Source organism: Hemicordylus capensis, chromosome 4, assembly GCF_027244095.1.
Source record: "Hemicordylus capensis ecotype Gifberg chromosome 4, rHemCap1.1.pri, whole genome shotgun sequence".
Classification (NCBI taxonomy): domain Eukaryota; kingdom Metazoa; phylum Chordata; class Lepidosauria; order Squamata; family Cordylidae; genus Hemicordylus; species Hemicordylus capensis.
This window is the reverse complement of record NC_069660.1, coordinates 186,489,980-186,501,481: the sequence shown is the minus strand read 5'-3', so window position 1 is coordinate 186,501,481 and position 11,502 is coordinate 186,489,980. Positions and strand designations below refer to the sequence as shown.

Sequence of the window (11,502 nt, the reverse complement as noted above, 5' to 3'; positions counted from 1 at the left end):
AGGGCAAGTTAGCGAGTGAGTGGCAAGGAGTAGGTGAGCAAGCGAATGGAGGGGAGGGGGAGTGAGCGAGCAAGTGGTGGGGAGAGGGAAAGTGAGTGAGCAGCAGGGAGGGGTGAGTGAGTGAGCATGCAGCAGGGAGGGGGTGAGTGAACGAGCGAGCGTGCAATGGGGAGGGGTGAGTGAGTGAGTGAGTGAGTGAGCATGTAGTGTGGAGGGGTGAGTGAGTGAGTGAGCGAGCAAACAAGTGATGGGGAGGGGGAGGGAGAGTGAGCAAGAAAGCAAGCGGTGAGGAGGGGGCGAGCAAGCACACGAGCAGCAGGGAGGGGCAAATGTGTGAGCAAGTGGCAGGGAGGGGGCGAGTGAGCAAGTGAGCAGCAGGGAGGGGGCGAGTAGCAGGGAGCGGGCGAGTGAGCAAGCGGGTGAGTAAGTGAGCTGAGAGGTGTAGAGGGGGCAAGTGAGTGAGTGAACAGGGAGTGAGCAAGCAAGTTGCAGGGAGAGAGTGAGGGAGCATCCTGGAGGGGTGAGTGAGAGAGCAAGCAGTGGGGAGGGGGTGAGTGAGAGTGGGTGGCTGACACTGAGCAATAAAGCAGGGGCTGTGGCAGGGGGCAAAGAGAGTAACAAAGTCCTAGCACACAGATGATCTGTGAGGGTTCCGCTAGTTTACCTTATTCATCTTTAAGCAATCTGTGAATAACATAATGGGTACCCCCACACCTACAACACCATGTTACCTCAGGAGAAGACAATAGTATACATTGATCCTGAGATCCTGTGCAGTCATACAGAGACTTTAAATGGTGGTAGTGTAATAAATGAATGCTGAGAGAAGAAAAAATAATTAATATGTACAAAAGGCACAATTTAGAAACCCCTCCTCTTGATACATCACCATTGGACAACTTCCCAGTCCTTCAGCTCTCTGGCCTCACAGCCTCTGTCCTGATGAGCCTGCTAAATTATGCCCCTGCCCAGTGGTGGAACCAGGGAAGGAAGGCCAATGTTCTGCCCTGTCCTTGGCAGCCCTGCTGAGCGTGCGCGCTGCACTCACCAGTGACATCCCATGCACATGACATCACATACATGTGGGCGTGGCCCAATTGCTGGAGGACTTGCCCTCCAGAGTGAAGTGCATTCCCAGCCTGGGTGCATTTATTTCCCTTCGTCTTCCTCCAGTGAACGTTGGCTGGGAATGAACACTGGGGGGCTTGCATGGTCTCTCCAGAGCCTGGGCCATGCCTATAGGCATGCGATGTCACACACAAAAGGGGCACGGCCCAGTCGCTAGAGACCCTGTGCGAATCCTCCAGAGCTCATTCCCAGTGCTGGCTGGGAACGTTCTGTGCTCTGGAGGGTGAGCCCTCTGGCAATCGGGCCATGGGGAGGGCTCATGTGGCCCTTCCACACTGGCAGCCTGGGTTCTTTGAACTCATCAGCTCAATGATGGCTCTACCCCTGCTCCTGCCCTAACCTAGAAGAGCAGAAATGGGACACTGGGTAGCCAGCCTGCTTTAACCATAATCTCAAAAGGGGTGTGCAATTTGGTGGTGTGTGCAAAGCTCCCAGAGACATGTTGCATGCAGAAAGCATTTGCTACACTCTCTCCTGGCCCATCATGACAGCACTTAACTACTTATAATATGAGGATGGTTATTCTGCTTAACAAAAATTCTATGCAACTCAAAACTTGTCTGTTATGCACAAATACTAATAAATCAAAATCTGTTTATATTGTGTTGCTTCTAAAAATGAATCCAATTTCTCAGCCTTCTGAAAGATTTCATTTATGTTTCATGTGACAGTTTAATTTTAATCATTTCATTTTAATTAGGGAGCTTCTTCTGGTGCAACATTTTAACTAGGATATTGTTTCCTCCAATCCACATTATTTCTGCTTTATATTTGGTCATTTTAACCAAGCTTCCTAGAGAAAGAAATGTAAGTTTAGTTATATTCAAGATATAAATAGTGTTACATTAAATAAAAGAGTTAAATTAACAAAAACAACACAGTCCAATTAATGTTGTTCTCATGAATAACATAATGGTATGATTCGGTAGCTCACTGGAAGAGCATCTGCTTTGCATGTAGAGGTCCCAGGTTTAATCCCTGCCATTTCAAGATGGGTGGGGGGACTCTGGATTGCTGCCAGTTTATGTACACAATACTGAGTGAGATGGACCAATGGTCTGCTTCACCACCTCATAGCTAGCATAGGAGTTAGCTTCCTATGTTTGTAATTTATTTATTGTTGTTTAATTTCTTAATTACTGATTAATAATTATCTACCCAATTATTTCCTCAAACACTTTATAGATTTATTACAATATTTCAATTGATCCACTATGATCTAGATACTGAATTCTAAAAATAGTAGGGATATGAGAATCGATTCGGGTACAAATTGATTTGGAGACAGAACAAATCGCCCCTGTGGTCCATTGACTAGATTCAGGTCCAAATCAAATTGCACCAGATTTGATTCAAATCAATTTGAGATTTGGATTCCACATATTAATTCCCTCAGATTCCCAGCTTTCTTTCTTTTCTTTTCTTTTCTTTTCTTTTCTTTTCTTTTCTTAAAAGCTAAGATCTAGCCCTTGTAGAAGTGGAATTATGAAGCAAAATGTGTGGTCACTTTTTTTAAAGTGTTCAGATGCTTTGGTGTATAATTACTTTTCCTCAATGAATCTCTATGAGTATTAGAGTAGCTTCTCTGGTCTCTCTCTCTCTGTATATATATATGTATGTGTGTGTGTGTGTGTGTGTGTGTGTGTGTGTGTGTATATATATATATATATATATATATATATATATATATATATATATGGATGGGAGATCTTCAGAAGGATTCCTTGAGATAACTCATACAGCCACCAAGAATCCAATTTGTGTTTGGACTTGCTGTGTATGAATTCTCTCAATGAATCCCTATGAAGACCTACCATACACACACACACACACACACATATATATACAGACCAGAGAAGCTACTCTAATAGAGATAGACTTATTAAAAGGGCAGTAACTGAAAAAATTCATTGGGGAAAAACCATAAACTCCAGCAGCTTGGGGCTGCCTGGGGGCAGTTGTGGTACAACCCACCATGCCCCCAGACCCACAAAGGGGAGAATGGGCCAGCTGGGCTGCCTCAAATCCCCATTATTCCCTATAGGAGAAATGAAAAAATTGGAAAAATCTAAAATCAAAGAAGTGTCATAGGGAATAATGGGGATTTGAGGCAGCCCCATTCCCCCCTTTGAGGGGTGCCAGGGCACCCCAAAGTGGGTCTTGGGCATGGCATGTCTGGTCTCAACTCCCCCCAGGCAGCCCCAAATTGGTAGGATTTTTTTAAAAGAGAAGAATTTTTTCCTTTCATTGCAATGCATAGGAGGAGTATCTGTGTGTGACCTTAATTGCTGTGAACTCTGAGTATGAAGTTCACAGCAATTGGGTCACACACAATTCTCCTTATGAATGGGGAGATACTCCTATGCATTGCAATGAAGGGAAAAATATTTTTTTAAAGCAATAAATCTTACCAACTTGGGGCTGCCTGGGGGGAGTTGAGACCAGACCTGACATGCCCTCAGACCCAATTTGGGGTGCCCTGGCACCATCTAAAGGGGAGAATGGGCCAACTGGGATGCCTCAAATCCCCATTATTTCCTATGGGAGGAATGCAAAAATTGGAAAAAATATATTAAATATCACAGAAGTGTCTGATTGCTTTGGGGTTTGATGGGTGCTTGGCACCCCTGGGTACCCACCACCTACCCCAGTTTTGTGCCCCTAGCAGGCCACCACAGCAACACACAGTGACACAACTAAGATGACAACCAACTGGAAACAAAACAAAAAAAAAACCACCACAGAAACAGACCTGTTGCTGTGCCCGCACAACTGCAAAGCTAAGGGGACCAAACCAAACAATAGCACAGACTACACAACAGCAGCCACAAACTAACAAGGCCTAACTAGACGGCACAAGGCAGTAAAACCAACCCGGCACGCAAACTGCAAAGAAAGAGGGGCAAGGCAAAAACACACCAACACACTGAAGGAAAACTTAAAGTAACACACACCTGGTTCGTCTGCTCTTCTCTTCGTGTGCAATACATGCATTTTGCCTGTGGGGAAAGAAATGCCTCAGAGTGTCTGGTCCACCACATCTTTGCTGGAGGCCACACAGGGCCCCAGGCACGTGGTGGCACCAGAGTGGTGCATGTGTCTTTGCATTTGGTATGTGCATGTGTGTGCTGCTGACTAGAAGAGCGAAAAGAAGGGGAGGCTCTGAAAAAAAGGGATAGGAAAGTCCGGCTCAGAGGCGGGTTGGAGGCCACACACAATGTGCTGTGGCGGGAGACCACGTACTCATCCTGGCCAGAGCATGTGTGTGTGTGTCAGCAGAACCAAATGAGAGGGAAAAGAGGGGGGCACACTTTGTAAAAACAATTCACAAAAACATATATACAGAACTATATATACAAATCCATCTATACAGCAGCTATACAGTAATATTTACATCACCAACAACTATCTATCGACACAAAGCAGACCAAAAACACTATCTACAGAAAGTAAAGAAAAAACCTCTACAACTGACAACATCCACACACACACCACACACACACACACACCAGAAGAAACCTCCACGCATGCACACTCACACACACATATGCACACACAACACTCCTATCTACACAGGCACATATTAACACATATTGAAATATTTACAAAAATACATTTTAGCAGTCCTGCTTCCCTCTCCCCACAAGTCAATTATGTACAACAAGCAACACATCAAAATATTTACCTGTCATCTACACAGTGCTACATTGGCACAAACCACCTAGTGTCTGTATGTGTACCCATGTGCCCTCCCCCCCAAGTGCTGTGGTCAGGTGGAACCGGGGCTAGTTCAGCATCGGGTTACACCGGTGGGGGGGGGGTGTATCCAGTTACCAAATCACAGCACTAGTGGGCACACTGTGACATGGCATGGCTGAAGGAGGAAGGGGGGAGAGTAGGGATGATCCGAAACTGCTGCCAGGCAGGTAACTGGCACCATGGGTCAACCATGGGCCAGTCACTCGCCCAACTCAACCTCCAGCTCAGGGTAGCCCAGCAAAGGGAGGTTAACCTTGAGGAAAACCAGCTGCTCAACCAAGCCAGGGTCCAATTGAGACAGAGTGGGTGTCACCACATCGCCAGCATGTGAAAACACCCGCTTGCTCTGGACGCTGGTTGGCGGGCAGGAGAGGAAGCATGCAGCAACCACCGCCAAGTCTGGCCAGACTTGGCAGTGGGTTGCCCAAAACTGCGCACAGTCCATCTTGGGGTCTTCATCCACAGGCTCCTCCAAGTACTGGGAAATGCATTGCGCAGCACTGGTGGGCCTGGTAGGCCGAGCCTCCCACAAACTAGGCAAGGTGCCAAGGCACACCCGCTTAAACTACTGGGCTGATTTAGCAAGAGGAACTGCCTGTTGCATTGGCTCTGCTGCCTGGGATGCCACACCGCCGTACTGGGAAGAAGAAGGGGTGGGAGCTGAAAGGTAACCTGCACAGCTGCTTCTGGGTGTGGGTTGCACACACTCAGGGGTGCACCATCACCACCCTCCTGGTCTCTGCCAGTCCTAGTAACCACCTCTTCCCTAACTATTGACCAGGAGGTCCCTCCACCTGGGCAAGTCATCCGCGCAAACAACACTGTCCTTGATGGTCAGGTCACAGAGACAAACCAGGACATATTCCTCCCTGTCACCCAACTCATTGACCAGCCTGTCGACAACCTTGACCCTCAGCCTTCCAGCCAGAGCACACCCTCTGGCATGGTCAGCAAAGTCCGGAGTTCACCCATCAGTTTTTCCAGGAGGAGAGCTGCAGGCAGGGCCTGGCTCAGAGGAGTGGTGTCACCACACAAGTGCTTCATGGCAAACAGGAAAGGCTCAAGTGCTGACACCATCTTGGACATGAGCTTCCACTCTGCATTGGATAGGCTACACATGCCCAAGGACTCATTCCTTGCTAGGTCATCAAAGGCCACTTCCTGCTCCAGCAGGCGCTGGAACAAAAGGAAGGTGGAGTTCCACAGGGTATCTACATCCATGTGGATGAGATGTTGTGGAAGCTCATGGACATGCTGCTGCTCACAAAGCAGGAACATGGACTTCTCACTCCAGGGGAAGTGGGCTGCAATCTTGTGGTACTTTTCCACAAGCGCAGCTGTGGCAGCAACAGCAACTACCATGGGGTGGCCATGTTCCCTGGACACCTTTGCCTTCTTGAGGCCAAGGGCATCCCTGACAGTTAGGAGTGTGTGTGCCATGCATCAGATGTTCACACACTCCAACACTGACTCTACTGCTGCTGTGATGTTGGACCCATTGTCTGTCACAATGAAGACCCGGGAGAGGTGTGGCAACCCACCTATCCACTCCTCAATTTGGTGGCCGACTAGAGCTGCCGCCTCTTCCTTGGTGTGCTTGACATCCAATGTCTCCATGTGCAAGATGGCCCACCTGTGCTGAAATGTGGTGTGGGACACACTGGAGCCAGAGGCAGCACTGGAGGTCCACTCTCTCTTCGGACCCCACCAGTGGGCAGTCAGGGCCAGGAAAGCAGCGTGCATCCCACTCACACTGTTCCTCAGATCAGTGGTGAAATGCACGCTGGTGCCAGCATGGCTGACATGAGCTCCCTGCACCGCTTGTACAGGGAGGGGACCACATTCTGGCTGAATGTGGTCCTTGAGGGAATGGTGTAGTCGGGCGCTAGCAGCTGGAGTATCGGTGGAAGCCGGAGTTCTCGACCACTTGAAAAGGCTGGTCATCAGTGGCTATCATCTCCCCTATGAGGCGGGTGAGGAGACGGGGGTGCATGTGACCAAGCCACTTCTTGCCCTACAACTTCATCCACTGCTTGTCTGGCAGCATGCCTTGCTTCATGGAAGCTGGCACACTGCCTTTGTCAGTGCTAGTCACAGGCACACAAGGTGCACTAGTGTTGCCAGCAGAGTCAAGGAGATCTGGGTGACGCTGTCGCATGGGTTGCCACATGGAGGTTGTCCCCAGATGCTTAGCATCATTGCCCTGACCTGTGCCCTGCAGTGGACACAGCGAGCAGTGGTTGGGGAATCTTGAGGGACCTCAAAATGCCATCAAACATCACTGCTCTGGGTGGCCTCAGATGCCCTGGGCACCGTCTTGTGCTTCTTGAGTGGTTAAAGACCTAGGGGGGCTGCTGGTGCTCACCCACTGCCATCACCCACCCCTTCCACCCTGCGTGCAAGAATCGGGGCCTGGCTTTACTGGAGGAGGGGCTGCCCCCTCCACCTCAGCAGCAGACCCTTCCCACTTGGATCCAGACTGGGAGGACCCTGCACTAGACTCTGCCATGACCTGGGCATCATTGGGAGGTCCCCATTGAGTGATGAGAGGAGCATTGGAAGGGCCACAAGAGGGAGGGAAAATCTAGCTGCACTACCAGCCGTCAAGCACCTGCCCTCCACCCCCACCACACAAGAAGCTTCCTTGGTAGGAGAGGCCCCCGCACTGCCAGGCTCTGCACTGGGCACCAGCCCCAGCAGTGCACCACCACCCAGTGGAATCGGATAGGAGAGCCTTTGCTCTGCCACCTCACCTGGGCCAAAGAATTTGCTGATGGGGACCTGTGGAACCCCAGGATGGTATCTTCTCTGCCCTCCACCCCGGCCTTCCACACCAGCTTGGGGACCCCTCCCACCTCTGCCTGCCACCCTGCTGCAAGCTTTGCTTGCCACATGGCACTCAGACATCCCTGAAAAAATGGAGGGAAGATTTAAAAAAACCTAGTTGAGAAAGACAGACACTCACTCACCTAGGGGAAACATAAAATAAAAGCAGCAGGACAAACACACACACAGTCACACCAGGGGGAAAAAGGTTTAAAGCTGGGGAGAGAAGATTGGGTTGCAGAGAAAAAGGCAGAAGGGAATAGAGGATTGGGAACAAAAATACAGCAGTCTGCCAAGCAGACTTTCACCACACCAGCAGTACCAGCAACAGCAGGCCAGAAGGAAGCCAAGCAGCAATGGCAGCTAGAGTGATTTTGCTAGGCTAGAGGCTTGGCTTTAAATAGAATTTGAAACTCCCTCCTTTGGGAGCCTCACCTTTGTGCTCCCCTCTGGTCAATAAGGTGCCAGCTCTCAAGGTCTGGCACAGTGCAGAGCCTACCAGAGAGCCAGACTCATTGGCCAATCAGGGAAGCAAGAGCTCAGCCAATGAAATCAAGCAACACAACTCACACAAAATGGAAGACAACATCTAGAACCTTTGAACTGGCTTGAACCGAACTTGGTTCGATCGGTTCAAACTTGGACCGGCATTTCTAATGCAATGCCCTGTTTGGCCCGAGTTTGAACCAGTTCAAATTTGAACTGGTTTGCACACCCCTAAGAGAGGCAACTGTCATGGCAGTCCTACAAAGATGATGCTGGGCTTCTCATGTACCTCTCATAACAGTTACAACAGTACCAGCTGGAGCAGACAATTATGAGGTGAGCCCTTGTCCCCAAGGACAGCTAGATATTGGGGAGGGAAGCCCAGGTTTTAATGTCTGACCTGTGAATGTCTTTCTTGTCCTCCTTTCACCTGCATTTTCACCTGGTTTTGCTTGAATTCCTCCCTTTAGAACCTGGGTGACTGAAATCAAATACCATAGTTAACATATGTCACACATATTCATACATAATGAGGAAATGTGTGTCCAATGGGGGCGGGGGAGGGAATCCATGGCTCAAATGGACCCACAGTTTCCCTCCTCGGTACCCCTGTGTGCTTCACAGTCATTCAAAATTGCAGTCTCGGAGACTGCAGAGAGGAGGGGGAACTGGCTGTGTGGGCTTCCTTCTGGCATGAAGGACAGCCCCAGCAGCCAATCACAGCCAGAGCAAAAGAGGAGTTTCCTCCTTCAACTCTGGTTACAGCCCTCTGTAACTCCAATTCTGCCTTCAGACATAATGCTGCTGAATGCAAAACGCCGGTAGTAGCAGCGTAACACACTACAATCTGAGGGTTCAAACTGAAACAACTTGGGGTTGTTTTTCTGATGGAACTTCAGTTGCACGCATTTGGATGTACAAAAAATTCAGCCTCAGGCTCCTTCACCTCCAGTTTCCGTGCAAATGCAGGCATGGCCTCAACACTACCATATCCCGGAATACCAATACCTTAATATATTCCTGCTACAAAAGCTTCACACACTTAATACTTTGCTTCCTGGCTGCATCACATTAGCTTGTCCTGTTTACACTGTATCCATCAACATTTCAAAATCTCATTCCTTCTCTGTTGTTTCCAATTGATCATCTTCCAGCTAACTAAAGCATGCTTATTATTTTCCTGCAAATGAATGCCCTTATACTTAGGAATACTGAATTTCATTTCAGTTCACAAGGTCTTCCAATTTATCCAGCATAATTTCCTAATCCTTTTCTGTGTTAACAATGATGAACATGATCCAATTTAATTTCTGTTTTATTTCAGTGGGAGCACTGAGCACAGCCTCACATATTGAAATTGATAGAACTTAGAGGTGCTTAACTTTGTTTGGATTGTGCCCATTGTTTCTGACTTGGTAACCTTAGTGAATCTATTTTGCTTCACCTAGTCACTAACAAAAATATTGAAGAACAGACTCCAAGACTGAATCCCTATAGAATATCATTGGTTATTCTCACAGTTAAATCTTATTGAACCCATTCATTCTGTTTGAAATTATGGCATTCATAACACCTTTCATTTACAGTGCGTATGCCCAAATAGTAACCAAAAAGCTAGAAATGTTCTTTAGAATTAGTGAACTAAATTTTAGAATTCAAAAACTGATCTAGTAGAAGCTCAGTGTGTCATGAAAGAAACTCTGTATATAAACTGAAGAGAGAAAAAGCTGCTTGCATTTTCAGTCACCACTATGAATATCCTAAATTGGCAATGGTCTCATTTCTATTAAAAGAAGATTGGCATTATTTACACACGCACACACACACCACTGTGCATAATATAATGAATAAGACATTTGGTTTGGATGAACAAGATGCTCATAATGTCTTTTCAAAGATTTTCACAAGATATCTGCAGGCAGATGAGTTGATTCTTTTGCCCATGCAGGTCACTCAAATGCTGAAAGGTTCTTTGAAGGACTAAGCTTAAAGTACATTGAGTGACAGTGAATCCCTGATATGAAATTACAGCTCTCACTAAACCTTTATGCTTCACTTGTGCTCAGCATTTGCAGGATCTACATATAACGAAATGTACTATGCATCAAGTTCATTTCAATGTTGAAGGTTTACTGCTCACTGAAATTCAGTGTCAGAATCAACTGCTTCCCACTAATCTTGGTGCCAGGTTAGCAATGCAGGTTTGTTTCAAACATACAGCAGAAAATCCATGAAGAAAGGACAAGCAAAGAGTCTTAAAGTGCAATATACAAATTAATATGGAAATGTACTATATATCTGCCATTTAATTGCTTAAGTGGCAACACAGAACTATAAATGGACAAATTAGTATAGAAGTAACACTGAATAGTAATTTGGGTATTTAGCGCTAATTAATGTCTGCTTATTGTTATGTGTCATCTGTAATTGAATTCCGCTAATGCTAATAAATTGCTCTAGACAAAGTCTTTGCTGGAGTGGCATCACTAAACAAATCCCTTATTAGCTCTCCATGTCATTGAAAGGGAGTTTCGAATTTATTTTGTGCTAAGGCCTGAATATATCACTAAACTTCATAAAAATTTATGTATCTGAGAGAACAAAAGGGAATACAGTCATACGAAAGCTATAAAGAGATTATATAGGGATTATCTTGGAAACACTGAGGCATGTTTCCTAATATAAAGACAGTTGTGTGGAGAAAAACACCACATTATTTTATTCCCTGTCCCTGAGTAGTGAGAAACTCAATGCAGCCTTTCCAGAGATAGTTTCCCTCAGAGGAGATACAGTTGTATGAGACAATTCTACACAAAGCCTTGCCATAATCTTCATTAGCAGTATAAAAGGCATCATTCAGACTTCAGGAAATACTTTAAGAAAGCTCTGGTACCTTTTCTTCCAGCTCTGTCTTGTTTTCTCTGGACTGCTCAGGTCCACCTCCTGCCCTAGCCAACAGGCAAGTATTTTTAATATGAATGGTTAGGATCTCTGTCCAAATATGGGAAGGAGTCAAACCAAATAGCTCAGCCTGTACAGGTCCTTGTGGGGTGTACTATGGACTGAAAGAGAGCAGTGAGAGCAGAAGCAAAAGACAGCAAGTAAGAGCACTTCCCTTTCTGGCCACTGTAAGGCCCAAACTATACGTAATGGTAGCACACTCATGGCTTCAAAATGTTGATCTGCCTCAGTAACTTCTGTTGGAACTAGGGCCCTGGCAGCATCAGCTCTCAGCTGCAATGCCTCATAGTGACCATGGTGGGGGTAGGGTCATGGATAAGGAGTGCTGGACTCCTCCCCTCT

The 11,502-nt window shown here is 47.0% G+C and overlaps 1 long non-coding RNA gene across 1 annotated transcript; it reads right to left on the bottom strand.

The window, feature by feature from the left end:
• Positions 1–1,755: 1,755 nt before the first annotated feature.
• Positions 1,756–11,225, bottom strand: LOC128324541 (uncharacterized). Its single transcript, XR_008306920.1, has 4 exons — positions 11,093–11,225; positions 8,600–8,680; positions 4,083–4,127; positions 1,756–1,921 (listed from the first exon to the last, which is right to left on the bottom strand). It is a non-coding gene; the product is annotated as an uncharacterized LOC128324541 (long non-coding RNA).
• Positions 11,226–11,502: the final 277 nt, after the last annotated feature.